Genomic DNA, 18,752 nt, shown 5'->3' with positions numbered 1-18,752 from the left:
CGTCTCTAAAGTGAATCAAAGACACAGTTAAACCATAGATGCATGAATCAATTTTGAGCTTACACTTAATTCTAGTCCCATATCTAAGAACAGTTCATTCTTATGACTTGCCCTGCTTGATGCTCAATGTCATAAAGAGATCAGAGAAGACCATAGGGCTGGCCCCACTATGAGATACGATGATGTTGCCTCACTGACCCACAATGCTATAGGGGACAGCACTGGAGACACACAGTGCAGCAAAACACAAAGGGAGTGTAACAGGACAGCAAGGGGAGCAAAGCAATGAAGTTCCCGAGGAATCCTGCAAATAGATTTCTGACTCAGGGGACAGGGCTTGACACATCGTCAGACCCAATTGGAAAATATTTATAAGGGTCAGCAGACAGACCTGGAACTATTTATAGGCTTTCTTTCTTTTTTTGCTTCTTTCACTCTGTATAAGATAGGCTGGGTAAACAATCCTGAGGAGAAAACAATGGGGAATATGTGAGAGATTGGGGGAGAGGGGAGCAGGAGCCCACAAACTTAGGGACAACAAGAGATAGAAAATTGATGACAAAGAGGGCGTAGAATGCCTGGTGGGGTTTGATCAAGTGCAACGTATCTGGGAGGAATTACTGAGAGCCGAATGGAGGGTGAGCATGCTAGTGGGACAGGAGGAAGGTGAAAGGAACTAGAGGAAATAACCAGGAGGCAAAAGCTATAAACGTCTATAAGGAGGGATAGGCATGTATATATGTAAATCTATTAATTTGTAATGATAGGAATATAGCTATAACCCTTTATAAAAAGATATAGGCATGTATATATGTTAATATATTAATTTTAAGGATAGGGCTATAGGTCAGTACATATATTTATATGTTAAGTACTAAGGTAGCACATGGGCTTTGGGTCTCTACTCAAGGCCTCCCTCAACACAAGAACACTTTCTTCTAATAACCTGACACTCTTTGATACTCACCTTCCTGACATGATCGCTGAAGACAAAATGGGTTCATAAACAAATGTTGTGAAGAAAGTGGTGGTGCTTGGCTTGCAAAAGATACAGCACCTGGAGTCTTAAAGACTTGAAGCTAAACAAGTGACCATCTCACTGGGAAACAACAAAGTCCACATGGAAGAAGCACACTGGCCTGTGTGATCATGATGTGTCAACGAGATCAGGCATCACATATCAAAAGATCCAAAACAAACAATTGTATCAATGTGAATGAGGGGAAGGTACACAATGGATGGTGTGAGATATGAAATAACAATACTAATATATATTTGATCAAGGATTCAGGAGGGTGGGAGGCTACAGGAGGGAGGGGGAAAAAGAAGAACTGATACCAAGGTCTCAAGTAGAAAGAAGATGTTTTGGAAATGATGATGGCAACATATGTACAAGTGTGCTTAATACAATTGAATGTTGGGTTGTCATATGATTTGAAAGAGCCCCCAAATAAATAATAATAAAAAGACATCACCGAACATATGGGTGCTATAGCAAAGTGTGGTGAAGAAACTAGATGGTGCCTACCTATCAGAATGAATAGCATCTGGGGTCTTAAAGGCTGGTTTTCAAAAAAGCAGCCATTTAAGTGGGATGCCAACTAAGTTAATATGGGAAAAACATACCAGCCTGTGTGATCCAAGGATTGTAAAAAAAAAAATCCACATCTAAAGGAGGGAATGCATCAAAGCTTAATTTGTGAACACCTGGTTTGTAGAAGGTTAATGGATGACAGTGGAAGCCCAAACTTCATTTGCAGGATTAAGCCTCCAGAGAATCCCCTCGGATCACAGCTGCAGGATGTGAATGGCTCTGTGTAAAGTTGATTATGAAAGACATAGGTAGGTCAAAATGTAATGTCTTTTTAAAATCATTTGATTAGGGGCTCATACACTCTTCTCATAATCCATACAGACATCGATTGTGTAAAGCACATTTGTACATTCATTGCCCTCATCATTCTCAAAACATTTGCTCTCCACCTAAGCCCCTGGCATCAGCTCCTCATTTTTCCCTTCCTTCCCCAGTCGTCACTCCCTCTCCAGTCCTCCCTCCCTCATGAGCCCTTGATAATTTATAAATTATTATTTTGTCATATCTTACACTGTCTGATGTCTCCCTTCACCCACTCTTCTGTTGTCTGTCCCCCAGGGAGGAGGTTATATGTAGATCCTTGTAACTGGTTCCCCCTTTCACCCATCCTCCCTCCACCCTCCCAGTATCAGCACTCTCAGCACTGGTCCTGAAGGCATCATCCGCTCTGATTCCCTGTGTTTCCAGTTCCTATCTGTACCAGTGTATGTCCTCTGGTCTAGCCAGATATGTAAGGTAGTATTGGAATCATGATAGTGGGTAGGGAGGAAGCATTTAGGAACTAGAGGAAAGTTGTATGTTTCATCATTGTTACATTGCATCCTGACTGGTTTGTCTCCTCCCCGTGACCCTTCTGTAAGGGGATGTACACTTGCCTACAGATGGGCTTTGGATCTCCACCCTACACTACCCCTCATTCACAATGATATGATTTTTTGTTCTGATTATGCCCAATACCTGATCCCTTTGACACATCGTGATCGCACAGGCTGGTGTGCTTCTTCCATGTGGGCTTTGTTGCTTCCGAGCTAGATGGCTGCTTGTTTACCTTCAAGCCTTTAAGACCCTAAATGCTATATCTTTTGATAGCCTGGCACCATCAGCTTTCTTTGCCACATTTGCTTATGCACCCATTTTTCTTCAGCAATCCTATTAGGGAAGTGAACATACAATGATATGAGTTTTTGTTCTTTGATGCCTGATAACTGATCCCTTCGGCACCTTGTGATCACACAAGCTGGTGTGCTTCTTCCATGTGGGCTTGGTTGCTTCTGAGCTAGATGGTTGCTTATTTACCCTCAAGTCCTTAAGACCTAAGATGCTATATCTTTTGATAACTGGGCACCATCAGCTTTCTTCACCACATTTGCTCATACACCCGCTTTGTCTTCAGCGATTGTGTCAGAAAGGTGAGGATCATGGAGTGCCAGTTTAACAGAACCAAGTATTCTCGCATTGAGGGAGTACTTGAGTGGAGACCCAACATCCATCTAATACCTTAATACTAAACCTATAAATATATATACATAGATCTATTTCCCCATCGTCATATATCAATTTACATATGTACATGTTAGACCTCTATAAATGCCCTTTGCCTCCTAGCTCTTTCCTGTATTTACCTTTACTCTCCTCTTGTCTCATTATCATGTTCAGCCTCTTGGTTATATTACCCTTGGTCACGCCCTACCAGGCCTCCTACACCCTCCTCACCACTGATTGGATCACTTGTTGTTCCCTTGTCCCTGGGTTTGTTGACACCACTTCCTTTCCCCCCACCTCACCCGCTCCCATGTCCCCCCGGAACTATCGGTTTGTTTTCTCCTCCAGATTGTTCATCCAGCCTATCTTATTTAAACAGACCTGCAGAGATAATAACATGCACAAAAAAACAAGACAGAGCAAAACAAAGCAACAAAATAAAACAAAACAACAGCAATAACAACAAGCCAATGACAAAATACAAAACAAAACACAACAAGAAAGAAAAATTTGTAGTTAGTTCAAGGACTGTTTGTTGGCCTTTAGACATGTTTTCCAGTTGAGTCTGTTGGGGCTCCAAGCCCTGGCCCCAGTCTATTTTTGGTATTCCCTGGGGACTTCATTGCTTTGTTCCCCTTGCTGTTCTGTTCCACGTCCTTAGCATTTTGCTGTGGTATGGTAGGATCAGATTGTGTGGAATTCCCACACTGTGTCTCCAGTGTTGTCCCCTATAGGGTTATGGGTTAGTGAGGGATGTCATGTCTCATAGTAGTGCCGGCCATATGGTCCTCTCTGTGGATTTGCTGCTGAGTGGGATTATCGTCCTCAAGGGTTGGTGGGCCAGGATGTGCTCCACTCTCTCTTCCTCCCTCTTCATTTGCTCCCTTGTTCTCTGATCAGACATGTCCCTCTCCTGGAGCTGCAGATTCAGTGCTGTACTCTGAAATAAATTCTTCTGGCGGGAGGGGCAGGTATCCATGAAGTTGGGATTGGGGCTGGCCAGGAAGATCACAGACCAGTGGGTGGAAAGTCTTGTCGATCTAGTGGAATTGGAAGCCACTTAGCGCTGGTGTGGGTCTCCACATGGCTCCTCCATCTCCAAGGCTCTGCTGCCATCAGCATAATTCCATGTGTCTTGTCAGCAGAAATGTCTCTTAGAGAGTGTGTGTGTCCCGCTGCCAGTGAGCTATTTATCAATATAGCATCTCCAAATGAGGTCATCAAGCTGTGACCTGATTGACAGGCTAAACTCCACCCCTTCACAAGTTGATACCAGATTATGTAACTACCACATGCCCATAAAGATTTATCTATTTATCTTCCCAATATTTTACTATTTCATTTGTAATGAGGATTATACAAGCTATAATGTTTATATTCAGTGTTTTTTCACCTCAAACATAGTCAGCTTGTCCCTCTTGGTAAAGATTCTTTACAAATGCGAGTTAAAAATTTTTTTTTACTATTTAATAATTTAATTATACATTCCTTTAATGCAGAACATTTAGCTTAATTTTTTGCTCTCATGAACAACACATTCATAAAATCCTCAAAATACTAATTTTTATCTACGTTCATGTTTATTTGCCTAAAATACTGTTCTAGAAGTAATTTTGTCAATCCAGGATAGGTGAATCTATAGAGACAGTAACTGGATTAATAATTACCAAAGGGCTTGGCAGGGGAGATTGAGGCTAATGGGGAGCTAATATCAATGAGTATGAGAAAGAAGAAAGTGTTCTGAAAGTGATTGTGGTGTGTGCTCTCTATTTCGCGTCTATTATCCCATGTTCTGAGTGTATGCTCTCTATTTAGTGTGTATTGTCCCATGTTCTGAGAGCATGCTCTCTATTTAGTGTCTATTATCCCATGTTCTGAGTGTATGCTCTCTATTTCATGTGTATTATCCCATGTTCTGAGTGTATGCTCTCTATTTAGTGTATATTACCCCATGTTCTGAGTGCATGCTCTCTATTTCACGTCTATTATCCCATGTTCTGAGTGCATGCTCTCTATTTAGTGTGTATTGTCCCATGTTCTGAGAGCATGCTCTCTATTTCATGTCTATTATCCCATGTTCTGAGTGCATGCTCTCTATTTAGTGTCTATTATCCCATGTTCTGAGCACAAAACGTGGCCCTGAGCAGATTGCTCCCTTTGAGGACTTTCCTTTTCTCTGGAATCTTGGTCCCTCAAAGTGTTGGTCGTCATGGTTATTCCCCAATGTCTTCAAATAGATGGTTCATGGTGTGTGTGTGTGTGTGTGTGTGCGCGCGCGCATGGTGTGTGTTTATTAGCCACCCCCATACAGAATTTATAGATATTTTTACCAAGGGGGTTTGTCTGATGCTGGGTATTCCATCATAGCTGGAAATGTAAACATGCTATACACATTTTAAATCTTTCTTAGAAGGGCAGTTCAGTAAGTTCCTCCTCCTTTGTGTGTTTAATTGCGTTTGCAGTCAAAGACTGCTATGGATGTCTGTATAGTCTACAAGTGGCCTTAGAGAAGCAAAATCATGTGTTAATATAGTGGGGTTTCTGCTTTGGACCAGAAAGTAAGGCACTATAATGAGATTAGGGGCTGGTAACTTTTTCTTTCTTTTTTTTTCTCCCATAAACTTCAAAATATGGTTTGAATGGTGACTGTCCAGCAAGATACACCTTCTGTTTTTGGAGACACACACATATATGTATATATATATATATATATATATATATATATATGGATACATATATACACATCACCATGTATATGTATTTATGTATAGGCATATACAGAGATTATTAAGAAACTGTTTTAAATATATATCAATAAGAGGAAGTGCAATACTGAATTCAAAGGGTTTGGATGCAGTTTCAAAACTGAGTCAAAGGTAAATTCTTCTCAAGCGGTTTCTCAACTTTTGTAGTAGTTCATAGTTGAGTGTTGTTGGTTAGTTCATAGAAGCACTCAATTGCTAACTTAAATAATGGCAGCTCCAGCCCACCCAGAGGCCCTGCGACGACAGGCTTGGTGAGCCGCTCCTGAGAGGTTACCGCTTAGAAACCTTACCTAGCAGCTGTTCGCTGCCCTATGGGATCACATGAGTTAGAATAGACATGAGGGAAATTAACAGGAACAGCAAAACAACAACACAACACATCGGTCTTTTTTGTAGAACAGAAGGGAGGACATGGACGGGATGGAGCACTCTACCCAGAAGTACAAATTCAAAAATTCTTCTGGATTTTCTCAAGAATCTTAAACATACTTTTAAAATTAATCAGCTATTGGTATCTCCTGGTTTTATAAGGCTGTGTATGTGTGTGTGTGTGTGTGTGTGTGTGTGTAAATGATCACAGAGTGGGATGTTTCTCTTGGAAGTGTCGTTGGGAGAAAAGGGCAGTGCTGCCATGTTGTAAGGCTAAGTTCTGTCGGCAATTTCAATAACTTTAGAGAGCGTGGCCTTGAGTGATACTTGGACACATTATTAAAAGAGTCAGCATTAAAAGATGTTCCCAGGGCTCATCTTCTTTGTTTTATAACTAGAAAAGCACTCTTTGGCCAGGAATCTTATATATTATTAAGAGCCCTGGCTTCCTGGGATCTTCAAAATAAATCTAGGGTTCCCAGCTACTAGCTTTTAGATGTCACATTTGTAACCAATTTGCTATGATACTTGAAGACCGAGCACTGTAGGTTTTCAAACGGGTCTCTACCTGCACAAGGTATATGATCTAAATGGATCTTTTAGGCTAGCTTTTCTATATGAATAAAACTAGGGGGCAAATCACAGTCTCCCCCTTGTTAGCTTGCCACCTGTACACATCTTAAACCATGAAAAATTTATAAAGGCAATTATAAAGTCATATTTTCATGACACAACGAACATAGAAACAACAAAAATGCACTATCCCTGTCTACAGCTTATTTTTTATAATTTGTAGAATAAGAAAGAGAACAAAAAAAGGGTATTTGCTATATCTTGACCTTGTTCTTTAACCTAGAATAGTTAAGGCAAATGGACGAAATGATGAAGTACAAGAGCTGAGCTAAAGGTTTCATAGAGCAGCTCAATAAGACAAAGTAAAATATTATTATAAAATGTGCAAAGATGTCCAGTTAAAAAACCAAATGGGAAGAACATGTCCAGCATTACAACTCAAGCTGAAATAAATGAAGAAAAATGTTAAGCCTCAAGATGCAATATTGAAGGATTCTCTGGGAAAAATACTGATAAGTTAGTTAAAATTTATTGTGCCAACCTGTCCGATAAACACATGTGGTGTTCATTGAAGGGCGGAGAGATAAATGGCTCAGTGAGCCTTGCCTTTCTAGTTCTCAGGTCTCTTGCTTTGTGATGGTCAGATCATGGTGCAGCCTCCTTAGCCAGTTTGCTGCTTCAGCTGGTGAGGCTCACTGCCTGCAAGACATCCCCAAGAAGAAGCCGCATGGCCCTACTCCGATGCAGTCCTGGGTGCTGGAGCATCTGGGGAGAGCCCCTGCCAGTGCTGAGATGCTTACACGTTCACTGATTTGGCTTTCCTCCTGCAGTCGGCATCATAGTATGTTTTGTGAGATGGAGGAGGACTTTGTGGATTGGTGTCAGACATATGGATTAATGTTGGGCTTGTGAGCTTGGGCAGCACTGGGTTGGGATATTTTCTTTATGTGCACTTAACCTTTATATAAAACTCTTTCTTTTACATGAGTTTCTGTGAATTTGTTTGTCTACAGTAGCCAGACCAATACAACTGAACAACACAGGAAGCATCAAAATAAAATGGAGGTCTTTAACAGTCACTGACCCCAAAAGAATTGGTCAACATTCAACCACCTCAGTGGGTATAGGATTAAGAACGAATGGTATTGAAAGAAGTCAATGCTACAATGAAGACAATAGTGAAAAACAAGGTTCTAGGAATTGATGGAATCCAGTTGAATGTTTCAACAAACATACAGTGCTGAGAGTTCTCACTTATCTATTGCCAAGAAATTTGGAAGACAGCAACCTGGCCAACTGACATATTTGTGTTCATAACAAATAAAGGCAAGTCAACAGAATGTGGAGGTTGTAGTTAGATTGTACGTCAACTTGAATTTGTATGAAAGTGTAGGGGTGGAGTCCCACCTGTCAATCAGGCCACAGTCGGATGATGCCTCCTGGGAGGTGTGACCTTTCTGTAAGAGAGACATTGGGGACCCCTCTCTTCTCTCTATGCCCCCTCACCTTCCACTCACTAGGACTCTGTGCTTGCCTCCAGGGGCAGCCCCATGTGGGCCATCCAACCCTCAGAGCTGTCAGTGCCCTGTCAAGTTTCCACTGACGTTGGATCCATGTTACTCTGAACACACCATCTGTGATCATCCTGCATCCTAGTTCACCTTTCTTTGTCATCAACCTGAAACTGTGTGAGTCTGAAGGGGGCTCTAGCTAGCATCGGACCCATGGACTTAAGTTCGACAGGGCTGGAATGCGTCTTGATATGATTACTTTTGATATAAAGTTCTTTCTTATACATATATGAGTGTCACTGGTTTTGTTTCTCTAGAAAATCTAGTCTAACGAAGTGGAAATTATCAGACAATATCATTAATATCACATGGAAGTAAAATATTGCTAAAAAAATAAAAAAGAGTTGCTGCAGTACATTGACAGAGAGCTGTCACCAGGTTGTTGGCTGACCATGTTTAAAAATGGTGCCATATCAGGGACTCCTTGTTGGTCTCCATAACTGGCAATTGGGTATTCAGCAATGGCTGTAGCCAACCTGGTGTTGGTGAATGTAAGTCTGGGTTGCTGAATTCATGCATCTCCTCCACCTCTGTGACCATGACCACTTGGTTCATAAACTCATTAGGTAATGACAAGAGTGACTGGGAGGAAAGACTGATATCCACAGAATATATCATCGTATCTACTTGGTTGGTAAAATCCTCTCTGAAGGTCACTTTTTGGTGATCATTCACATAAGACACAAATATATTCACTTCCCTGATCCATTTAAAGAGGGAGTCTATCCAAATACTTTCCCCCATACCTCCTTGTCACCAAATTCCAATGACTTTCCTTTCAAGTCCCTGATTCATTACAACCCATGGATCTATGTACAGCAACCACCTCTCCTTCCAAGCAGAATGAACCATTAGGTGCACTGCTCCAATTCTGCCCATAGTAAGGTTTTCCTTTCATCACTGTCCTTCAGGAAGGCCCCAGAAAGGGGCTGCAGTGCTGCTGATTTCCATTTCCAAGAGGTGCCTATGTCTCTTGCAGACCCTTCTGTAAGCCAGACATGGGTTTTCTTTTTCAGTCAACTGGGTCATAGATGCAGACTTGGAGAGGAAGGTAATATGAGTCACCTCCTCATGTAACTTACCAATACCTTCCTGTCCTGCTTAAGCCTGATCACAGATATACCACTTCCATTTAATAATGAAATGCCACTGTGCTCATCAGAGCTTATGACTCGTGGGTCAGACAACATCCATTTCCTGATAATAGGTAGCTTAGGCTGCATAGTGACTTGGTAGTCCCTGGTGCTTACTCTCTACTACGGCTCAGTAGCACACCAAAAGCTGTTTCTAAAAAGGAGAGTAATTATCAGCAGAAGACGTCAGAGATTTACTACAAAATCTTAAGAGTCTGTAATGTGATCCCCAGAGGGGGCTCCAAACGGCATCTTTATTGGTCAATGGCCTTTCAAGTACTATTGAGTCAGCCAGATTATACAACCCAAATGGAAGAGTGCTTTGCATGGCAGCCTGAACTCTTTGCAGAGCCTTCTGTAGTTTGGTGTCTCAGATTCTGAGTCACTTGACAAACTGGAGTGGCACAGCCAAATGAGAGATATGAGGCGACCAAATTCCAAAGAGGTTCACCAGATGGTGTGCGTCCTTTTAAGTTGTGGGAAGGGCCAGGTACAGTAAATGATCTTTCTTTAGTGGGAATAAACCAAAATAAAGCATGCCCACACCATGAGACCCCTAGAGATTTGACTGAAATGGATGGTTTCCTGACTTTGTTGAATTGATTTCTTACACTCCAGCACACAAATAGCCTTGGTGGTGAAGTGGTTATACATTGGGCTGCTAACTCGAGAACCAGTAGTTCAAAATCACTAGTTGCTTTGTGGGAGAAGGACAGGCGTTAGGAAATCCCCAGAGGGCAGTTCTACCCTGCCCTACAGGGTCACCATGAGCCCGAATTCATATGATGGCAATGAGTGAGTACCCACATGTCTTACCAATAAATCTAGAGTAATTGATACATCTTACTCAGTTCAATCAGCATGCGGTCATGAGTGTGGTGGCCTGATGTGATGCTTTGTGGACGGGAAAGGTGAGCAAGTTATCTGTGGACTAGATTGAGCGTTGATAATCGCTCTGAAATCACACAGTGGAAGTGTCTTGCTGGCCTGGCCAGGTGAAGGCAAAGGGCTTCTGGCATTCTCTCAAAAGTCAAATAGCAAGAAGGCATTGGCAGATCAGTATAAGGACCAGTAGATGAATTAATTTACTTAGGCAGTGCAACTGCATCTTAACAGCGTCAATTGGAGTCAGCACCTAGTTTATAGCATTTCACTATCATTCTCCGAGTGCCATCTGCTTTTCTCACAGGCCTACTAGGTGGGTTGGATGCAATGAGGTAGGGAGCCCTGATCAAGTCCATGAAGGTTGCCCTGTTCACCCGGTACTAGGACCTGTTCAGAGCCCATGTCCAGTAGTCCCTGAAAAGTCCTTCTTCCCAGTCAACAGTCACTGTTAGAAAAGGCCATAGATCCCTTTAGGGAAGGCTGAGAGAATGATGAACAGTACAAATGTTTGTCAGTATAGTGGGATCCTTTTTACAAAGGGGACCCAGGCTCTCTTTCAGGGGTTGTGTAACTATTGAGGTAAATGATGTCAAGCTTGGGAATTGATTGAATCGCTCTGACTCTTCTGGTGCTTCACGTCAGACCTCCATTAGCTTGACATGTTGTTGCTGGTCGGTGCCCTGGTGTCAGTTCTTACCCATGGCAACACAAAGCAACACTGCCTGGTCCTGTGCGATCCCCACAATTGTTCCTATGCTTGCACCCATTGTTGCAGCCACTGTGTCAATCCATCTCCTTGAGGGCTTCCCTCTTCTTCATTGTCCCTCAACGCTACGGTGTCCTTTTCCTGGGAGTACTTTCTCTTAACAACATGTCCAAAGTATGTCAGATGAAGTCTCACCATCCTTGCCTCTACGGAGCACTCTGTACTTCTTATAAGACAGATTGATTTGTCCTTTTAGCAGTTGGTGGTACTTTCAATATCCTTCTCCAATCCGACAATACAAATGCATCAATTCTTTTTAAAAAAATCATTTTATTAAGGGTTCATACAACTCTTTTTACAATCCATACATACATCATTTGTGTCCAGCACATTCGTACATATGTTGCCATCATCATTCTCAAAACACCTGCTTTCTACTTGAGCTGTTGGTATCAGCTCCTCATTTTTAAAAATATAGTATCTGGGGTCCCATAGGCTGGAAGATAAACAAGGGGCCATCTAACTGAAAAACAACAAAACCCACATGGAAAATGCACACCAGCCTGCAAGATGACAAGGCATCGAAGGGATCAGGTATCAGGCATCAAAGGAAAAAAAAATCATAGCATTGTGAATGAGGGGGAGTGCAGAGTGGGGACCCAGGGCCCATCTGGGGGAAATTAGACATCCCCTTGCAGAAGGGCTGTGGGGAGGTGACGAACCAGTCAGAGTGCAGTGTAGCAATGGTGAAACATACAATTTTCCTCTAGTTCTTGAATGCTTCCTCCCTGCCACTATCATGATCCCAATTCTACCTTACATCACCAGCTGGACCGGAAGATGTACACTGGCATGGATAGGAACTGGAAATACAGTGAATCAAGGACAGATGAGCCCCTCAGGAACAGTGGTGAGAGTGGCGATATTGGGAAGGTGGAGGGAGGGTGAGGGAGAAAGGGGAAACCGATGACAAGGTCTACATATAACCTCCTCCCTGGAGGATGGACAGCGGAGAACTGGGTGAGGAAGACAGCAGATGGTGTAAGATATGATAAAATAATGATTATTTATAAATTATCAAGGGTTCAGGGGGAGGAGTGAGCGGGGAGGGAGGGGAAATACATCGATTCTTTTACAGTCTTCTTTATTCAATACCCAGCTTTCAATTTGCCTAGACTAATACTTTGAACTTTTCAAGTTCTGATCATTAGCAGATTTTTGGAGCGGTTTCTCTTACTTTGGTCATGGCCCATTACCAAATGAAGATCATCCCCACAGGCTTACCTGACTCACGTCACCACGGTGGACTCCACTACGAGAAGGCAGCTCCTTCTCAGTCACATTGTGAGTGCCCTGCAGCCTGCGGGCCCCATCCTACTGACAATCTCCCACAGGTTCTGCTTCCATTCCTTAAGCCTTCCGTTTCTGACAATATAGCAAAGCCATGTATAGGGTTAGATTTTTTTTTAGCAGTTACTTCCTCAGAAGTGGCAGCCAGCCAATTCCTTCTTTATTGTCTACTTTTCGTCTGGAAGCTCTGCTGAAACCTGTGACCCTGTTGGCATTTGAAATACCCGTGACACAGCTTTCAGCATCATAGCAATGCACAAGACACCACAGACACCACGCTACGACAAACTGACAGACAAGTGGTGGCACTTGGCATAGAATTCTTTTAAATTAAAACATTTTTAATAGTTTTATTGAAATAAAATTTACATATCATATTTCCATAGGCTTACTGCCAATGAACCAGTGATGACTCATAGCAACCCCCTGTGGGTTTCTAAGACTGTAAATGTTTATGGAAGTTGAAAGCCTAGTATTTCTCCCCTGCGACTACTGGTGGTTTTGAACTGTGGACCGTATGGATTGTAACCCAATTCATAACCACTACACCACTAGCACATTTCACTTATATTAAGAAGGTTTATGCATTTATCACCACAATCAATTTGGAAACATTTTCCTCCTTCTTGTACCCATTGCCGTTGACTTCCCCTTTCTCCTCCTACCCACTTCCCTTCCCTGCGCCCAGGTAATTATTCTCAATCCAGTCGCTATCTTCACAGAATCACCCATCCTGACTTCTCTATAGAGAAAAACATACAAAACACTGACACCAAACAACAAAAAGGACCCAGCAGCAAGGACCAAATAAATCAAAAAGAAAGCAGAAAATAAAGAAATAAAAAAACCCAGAAAAATTCAAAATGGTTCGAAAGAAAGATCTCATGGCAGAGTGTTACATTGCTGCCTAACTGCACTTGCTAAAATCCATTTTACAAGGTTATTCATATTCCTAGATGATGGTCAGTGGGAGTTTAGTGTAGACTCACCCCACATAGAGACCATGCAAATGCATTTGGGGCTTCTACTGTCATTCGAAATGTTTCACGAACTGGGTGTTCAGAATTTAGGCTATCCTATCATTTCCTCCTCTGGGTTTAGATTTTATTGTTTACAATCGTTGTCTTATACAGGTTCATGCGCTTCTTCTGTGTGGACTTAGATGACTCCTTACTTAGATGGCTGTTTGTCTTCCTACAAGCCTTTAAGACCCAAGACACTTTTTTCTAACAGTCGGGCATCATCTGATTTATTCACCATACTTTACTATATAGCACCCATATCTTCAGTGACCTCCTCATGAGGGCAAGTACCAACCAAGGCCACTGACATGGAATTCTTCTGCAAATATTTAGTAGCTATCCCATCTCTTTCACTTCTAGGGACATGATGACTATATTGCCAATGCCATACATCTAGTCTCTACAAGTGAGATTATTCTGATTATTGCTTTGACTCTGCTGTTTATGACAGTAGCCATCCCTACTGGGGCTTTGTCAGTCAAGTTCCATCACTTGGTTCCTACCACCATGAGGTTCACTAAGCCTCCTTCTTCTAGTTAAGTGTCTTAACTACAGTTAAGGAGGGCACTTCTCACTTTGAAATCTGATTAACATAAAATAGTAGTCACAGCAATTTTCAATGATCCCAGAGTTCTCTTCACAAATTTGTTCCTTCCTGTTGTGGTAACAGCTGTGTCTTCTGGGCACATTGCATTGGTGGTGCTGTGTGTCTAATATAAAGAATCCACTCTAGTATGCCAAATCCTCTAAGCCTTTGCATACTTTTTACTACAGTATAACGAAGCAGGTCTAACATTTTATCTTGTTTAATGTAGCAAGCCATTCATCTATGTTTCAGAGAACCAACCAAATCAACTGCTAGATCTTTTTCTAATATCTTGAGTGGAAAATGGAGTCAGCTTTTTGGTCCCTATACTTATAATATCCCACACTTATAATAGCCAATCCCACAATATGCCCCAGGTTCCTGTTAGTATAGCTAGATATTAGAAAAATCAAGCTGTTCTCTTGGAGTGTAGTGCACCACCTCTTGAGTCACACTTTGCCCTTCACCTCTTAAGACTCATTGGAAGTTACATGTAGATATGGGTCTAGAAGCAAATCTGATGGTAGGAATAGGTCCTGGGGACATTCAGGAATGTCCTGTAAGGTACATCCCTCAGTTAATGCCCCATACAATACTCAAGATGGCATCTCAGACAGACTTTGTCAGGCATAACTGGGTTAATCTCATCAGGTAGGGGTGGAAGGGTTAATGGTGTTACTGAAGGGGGTGGTTTAGCAGACAAAAATTAACTAATATATTTAGATGAGAATAAGAGGGATAATTCTGTTGGCAGGAATGATTCCAAAGAATTTAGACACTCATTTTTCCAGCTTCTTGATTATTGGCCTACATATTCCAACATGGTTTCCAGTATCGTATTTCTTCTCAATTAATGCCCTCATTTAAACATCAGATACCATTGAACATTGGGAATTCAATTGCCATTGTAATTGAGTCACTATTATGATAAGACTCTGGGTTTAGTGTTCAGCAACATTAGTCCTATTACTATGAGAAATATGCCTCTCTTTTAGGGGAGAAGTGGCAGCTTTTAGGTTTTGTATGTAACGTGTGAGGTATGAAGGAACCTTTATGGGAACCCAGCCTCATTTATCTCCTTCAGAACAGCTGGTTGGCTTGAACTGCTGACCTTGTAGTTATTGGCTGGAATTATAACCCACTATGCCCTCAAAGGTGATATAAGACCTTTATTTCAAGGAAGTAGATCACACAGTTGTGAAGGTTGGCAAGTCACAAGTCCATGGGCAAGGCATCAAGCTGAAGGCCTTTGACTTACCTGGTTTCAAGGGCCGGCAATACCCAAATTGGCACCTCGAGTAGAGAGCTGTTGGCCCACATCCCAAAACTAGATGAGGAGTGAGAGGCAGGTTGGGAAAGGATGAAATTTGCTGAATATTCATATATATTCGATGCAGACCACACCACAAAAGAAATTCCTCTTTCAGCTGTTGGACTGTTCACATCAAATAACACAATGGAGGACAATTACACAATATCTACCAAACCCCGGAGACTCCTGGCCTCACACGTTAACAATTTAGCAAGTTAATAAGAGATCAAGACGAAGCCAAGAATGACAAGACCCAGCAAAGGGAACAATGCACTATTTGGTTTGCTCATGAAACAACCAGATAGATAGATTGATTTGAATTTTGGAGTGAAGAAAGGGGTCATGACATCCACATAAAAATGGTGGTTGCCAAGACTAAACTGAAATGAACTAAATGAAATATATTTCTGATACTGATAAAATTGTTTAAAACAAATAATTTGCATTCTTGATACCCATTTGGGTAGTTGAAATTTTCTGGACAAAATCACACAACAAAATTGACTATTTGAATCTAAAATTTATAATCACAGATCATAACTTGGTGCTCAACAATTCCTATCATGTTTCTCTAGTGGCTTTGATTTTTTATATCATACATACTCCCTTCTCTCCAGTCTCCCTGCTTGTTCTTTCATAACATCTTACCCTCTTTTACATAACAGAAGTCAATTTATGGGGCTCCACCATATTTCCACTATTAAATTTACCATCCCCCCAGCATCTGCACCCACATTTTCCATCTCTGTAGTTGTGATTGAAAAAAGTGTCAGCTATGATTGAAGACAATTCTTTTCTTGTGTGCCCTGGATTTTACGCCCTAGTTCTGAGATGTGTGTCCTTCTGATCATTTCCCGCCAGTACTGTCGGTGGTTCCCTGCCATCAATCATTCCCATCAGCGGACAAACCTGATGTATCTTTTTAAAAACATTATTATTAGTGACTGCACATCCCACTCTAACCACTGCTTCATTTGCTCCTCTTTGCACCTTTTCACTGTAAAACTGCTTGAAATTTTTGTCTTTACACTATACTATCTAGATTTCTGGCTTTCATCCACTTTTCAATAATCTTCAGCTTGGGCTTTTACCCTACCACTTTGAGAAGCTACTCTTGTCAAGGTTACTAGTGACTTCAACATTGTCAAATACGATAGGTATTTTAAGCAAAATTTGACACAATTGACCATCTAATCAATCTCTGAAGAGTCACCCCTCGTGACTTTTGGGACACCATGTTGTAGGCAGGTGCCATAGAGTTGTTTACAAACCATAGCCATTGTTCTATAGAACAAAATGGTGTCTGGTCCAGTGCCATCCTCACAATGTTGCTGTGTTGTTGTGTGTGTGTGTGTTGAGCATATTGTTGCAGTCATTGTATCAATCCATCTTGTTGAAGGTCTTCCTCTTTTTCACTGACCCTCTACTTTTCCAAGTGTGATATCCTGGAGGAACTAGCCCCTCATGATAGCCTATCCTAAGTACGAGAGATGCATTCTCACCATTCTCACGTCTATGGAGCATGCTGACTGTAGTTCTTCCAAGGCAGATTTGTTAGTTCTGATATTCCATGGGATTTCCAATGTTATGTACCAACACATGCTCCCCTGCTTTTCTTCTCCTACCTGTTCTCACCTACCTGTCTCCCCCTACCTTCCCTCGCTACCTGATCTCTCAGTATTGGAGTTCTGGAATTTCTCATGGTCAATCCTCTCAGTTTAAATATCTTCACTTCTACTCCTCTCTCTGTTCTTCTTTCTTAGTCCCTGTTGTCTACTCTGTCTTTACCCCCTTCTCTCTTTCCATATGCTGCTCCTCTTGTTTGTACTTTATCTTCTCTTATTTCATCCTACCTTCTCCCCACTCACATTCTTTCTCCTTTCTCTCTCTATTCTTGCCCTAAAGAAGAGTAAACTTCTTGTGGAGGGCACATTTATTTGGCAGTACCATAGTGCTCTCATTTCCGGTTATCTATTGAGTTTGCGATCACTTTCTGGGGCCACATATTGTAGTAGGTAAGCATTTTCTTTTCTTCCTTGATTGACACCCATAAGAACTGCTTTATTTTCAACAAGGTCTAACATAATTCTTTGTGAATAGCAGAGATAGGATTCTTGAGAGTCTAAAAAGGAACACAATTTTACCTTGAATAAAACTCATCGGTAAAGAAGAATGTCTGTCACAGTGTTGGGCACTTAATGGGCATTCTAGATTTTGATTAATAAGTTGAATAGTGTCGGTGTAGGCTCTGATGTGATGAAGCAAATAATGACTGTCAGCACCACCAGCAAGATCTGCCGAAATATCTGTGTTTTAAAATATTCAACTCAAGAATTATATTTTCTTAGGAGTGGAAATAATAGTCAAAGGATATCAGAAAAGAATGAGAGAGTATTTAATAACTTGATTGATAACTGAAGTACCCTTGTGAGTAAAATAAGATGTTTTGTATTGAGATGGATATATAGTTCTCCTTGATGTGTGGTTCAAATATCATTTTTGTTAGTTTAGTCATTGTTAATTGCCAATGACTCAGTGAACCCAAGACCGTCTTATGTATTTGCGTTAGGTTGACTCACTGGCAACTATGGCAATACTAATAAAAATGATTTAAAATGAGTTAGAATTACTCCTGGAGACTCCGTGTGTGCAGAGTAAAACTGCTTTACAGTGTTTCCTAGACTGTGACCTTTTCCATGCAGATGGCCAGATATTACATCTGAGGTGCCTCTGGGGGTGGGGTGGGGGGTTGAAGATATAAACTTTTTGGTTCATAGTCCAGCACTTAGCTAGTAAATTAAAATACTGACCCTCCTCCAGGTCAGGGTAGGGACCCCCCAAAAAAGTAAAATTCCTAGTAATAATGAAAATGGATGACTAATGAGATGGACTAATGTGGCATAAAAACAGTGCTTTGGAAACTGAGGACATATAGGCAAGCTCTCTACTGCGTATCAAGTGAGTGAAGTTCCACACTTTGGTTTCTCAGCTCTGAAACAAAAAGACAGAATTTAATTATTTCTAAGATCTTATCCAGCTTTAAAAGTTGAGGTATTTCTGTAAAGCAATCAATGACTCTCGGTTCTATGATCTTGATGTTTTCATGGCTGATTATTTTATGAACTATTCCCCAGGAAATATCTCATTAGAAATATTAGAAAGGGGAAGAGAGAGAATGGATTGTAGGGTTCTCTACCTACTTCTTATATAGATTCCCTGTCCTTCCAGAAGAGGAGGTGTTTTAACTTTTAAAAGGGAGGAGGTAAGGATTGTAAAGAGGAGAAGCAAAATGAAGTGTTAGGGGCTTGCTAAACACCTCTTCGCAGAATAGTGGCTTTTCCCTAGGCTCATCAGCACCCACGCTGTGGACAGCACCCCAGCTTTTTGTTTAGAGTTCTTACCTT

Source organism: Tenrec ecaudatus, chromosome 1 (genome assembly GCF_050624435.1).
Source record: "Tenrec ecaudatus isolate mTenEca1 chromosome 1, mTenEca1.hap1, whole genome shotgun sequence".
Classification (NCBI taxonomy): Eukaryota; Metazoa; Chordata; class Mammalia; order Afrosoricida; family Tenrecidae; genus Tenrec; species Tenrec ecaudatus.
This window is presented reverse-complemented; position numbering follows the sequence as displayed.